The following is a 3,118-nucleotide window of genomic DNA, read 5'->3' as shown; positions in this document are numbered from 1 at the left end:
GCCTGTGGCTCAGTGGGTAGGGCACTGGCCCCATATACAAAGGGTGGTGGGTTCAAACCCGGCCCCAGCCAAACTGCAACAAAAAGTATCTGGGTGTTGTGGTGGGCACCTGTAGTCCCAGCTACTTGGGAGGCTGAGGCAAGAGAATCACCTAGGCTCAGAAGCTGGAAGTTGCTGCGAGTTGTGATGCCACAGCACTCTACCGAGTGAAATAAAGTGAGACTTTATCTCTACAAATAAATAAATAAATAAGTAAGTAATAATAATAAATAAATAATAATAATAATTGCCTTGGCTATAAAGGCATTTTTTTGGTTCCATAAAAAATGAAGAATTATTTTTTTCAGGTCTTGAAAGTATGATGTTGGTATTTTAACAGGGATCATTGAATCCTTAGATTGCTTTGGGAACTATACACATTTTAACAAAGTTGATTCTTCCCAGCCATGAGCATTGTATGTTCTTCCATTTCTTGGTATCCTCTATTATTTCTTTTCTTATGGGTTCATACTTTTCTTTATAAAGGTCCTTCACCTGTTTTGTGAGGTGTATATTAGGTATTTCATTTTCTTTGGAGCTACTGAGAAAGATATTGTGTTCCTCATTTTTTTCTCATCTTGGCTGTTATTGGCATATACAAAGGCTACTGATTTATGGACATTGATTTTATATCCTGAGATATTACATTTGGATCACTTCCAGGAGCCTTGTGGTTGAGTCCTTGGGGTTCTCTAAACATAGAATTATATTATCAGCAAAGAGGGAGAGTTTCACTTCCTTTGTCCCCATTTGGTTGCCTTTAATTTCCTTCTCTTTCCTGATTGTATTGGCTAGAACTTCCAGCACTATTTTGAATAGTAGTGGTGATAGAGGACACCCTTATCTTGTTCCAGTCCTGAGTGGAAAAGCTTTCAGTTTTACTCCATTCAGTATAATATTAGCTATGGGTTGTCATAGATAGCTTCAATCAATTTAAGTAATGTACCACCAATGCCTATATTCTTCAGCATTCTAATTAGGAAAGGATGTTAAATTTTATCAAAAGCTTTTTCTGAATCTATTGAGAGGATCATATGGTCCTTGTTTTTGCTTGTGTTGATATGATGAATTATGTTTATAGATTTGCATGTTAAACCAGGCTTGCATCCTTGGATGAATCCTACTTGATCATGATGTATGACTTTTTTAATGATAAGCTGTAATCTATTCGCTAGGATTTTATTGAGAATTTTTGCATCAACATTCATTAGTGAAACTGGTCTATAGTTCTCTTTTTTGGTTGAGTCTATTCCTGGTTTTGGTATCAGGGTGATATTTGCTTCAGAGAACATGTTGGGAAAGATTCCTTTCTCCTCAATTTTTTGGAATAAATTCTGCAGTATGGGCATAAGCTCTTCTTTGAAGGTATGATAGAATTCTGGTGTGAAGCCATCTGGACCACAGCATTTTTTTGTTGGGAGTTTTTTTATTGTTTTTCTGATCTCAATGCTTGAAAATCGTCTATTTAGAAGGTCTATTTCATCTTCATTAAGTCTACGGAGGGAGTGTGAATCCAAGTATTGATCCGTGTCCATTACATTATCAAATTCCTGGGCATAGAATTTCTTGTATTCAGAGATAATCTCTTGTCTCTGTGGCATCTGTTCTTATTTCTCCTTTATCCTTCCTGATTATTAGATATTTTACTTTTCTATTTCTAGTCAGTCTTGCCAAGGGTTTATTTTGTTTACTTTTTTAAAAAACCAACTTTTTGTTTCATTAACTTTTTGAATGACATTTTTGTTTTCAATTTCATTAATCTCTGACTTAATTCTGGCTATTTCTTTTCTTCTGATTGGTTTAGGGTTAGATTGTTCTTCTTTTTCCTAGTCCACAAGGTTTGTGGTTTATGAGTGGGTTAATGCAAACTGTTTTTGTTTTTTGAAGGTAGGCATCAAGCATGATAAATTTTCCTCTCAGGACTGCTTTTGCTGTATCCAGATGTTTTGGTAGCTTGTGTCTTCACTGTTGTTGTGTTTGAGGAAATTGACAAGTTCCTCTTTAATCTTTTCTTGGACCCAACTATCATTCAGCATAGACAAGCAGACACTGGTCATTCAGTGTGGTCATCTGAGGGGCAGCTCACAGCATGACAATACTGGAGGAGGAAGGCCACAGATGTGTATGCCAAGACCCTCAGAGGATTTTCTTTAGAGGAAACAGGCTGGCCCTGTCAGTGTTCATGGCTTGTATTCATGAGTCAGTCCTTATGTGCAAAGTGATTCCAACTCTCCAATGGTCAGAAGGACTATGGTTAGGGTTAGGCTGGCTTATGTGCTCAGCAAGTGTTGGCTGTTAGGTGTAGAGTTTCACACTTTCATTATTATTGAGTCTGTCCCAGAGCAAGGACCTGCAGGGGATGGACCATGTGGTGAGCTCCTGAGCAGGCTCCACAGTGGGAAGGCCATGTGGGAGGTGGCTGGGATGGAGTGACAGAGGGCTTGGGAAGCCAAAGTGTGTCAGTGGCTGACAAACGAGAGCCAAGTGGAGCTCACACTGGGAAAGGTGAGAAAACACAAGTTGGCTGGCTGTGCCTTGGCAAGAGAGGAGCAAGTGGGAGGTGAAGTTGAAGGTGGCAGCAAAATAGGCCCCTGTTTCTCCCATGGGTCCCAGGTCTAGAGCTGAGATGACCGGTGCAGTGGCCATGAGCCACGTGTGGAGAGGTACTGGCCCCCCAGTCAAAGCAAGCTACATGCCCTCATGTGTTCCCGGAGAAACGTTGCCCTAAGATGGAAAAACTTCTTTCTTTGTGGATGGACATGCCTGGGCTAGTAAGAACAATCAGTTAAATGTTAACAGAAAGGAAAGTTACTGGAGGGCTTCGCATGGTTGCAGCTGGGGGCTGGGCACCTGCAGGAGTTGCAGGAAAAGTGCTCTGCTCTATTCTCCTTTTAGCAAACTATTCTTTTTTTAGTTTTAGGGAACTAATCAATCAAGAACAAGACAGGTAGAAGCCATTGTGGTTAAGCCTTCAGCAAAGTGTTGAGCAAAGGGTCTCGATTTAGAACTAGCTATGTATGTGTCTAGCAGCATATGTGCTGAACAAAGAATTTCTTAGCAGTCTTTATGATTTCACCAT

The sequence above is a fragment of the Nycticebus coucang genome, chromosome 20 (genome assembly GCF_027406575.1).
Source record: "Nycticebus coucang isolate mNycCou1 chromosome 20, mNycCou1.pri, whole genome shotgun sequence".
Taxonomy (NCBI): Eukaryota; Metazoa; Chordata; class Mammalia; order Primates; family Lorisidae; genus Nycticebus; species Nycticebus coucang.
The sequence above is the reverse complement of the archived record's forward strand: the minus strand, read 5'-3'. Positions refer to the sequence as shown.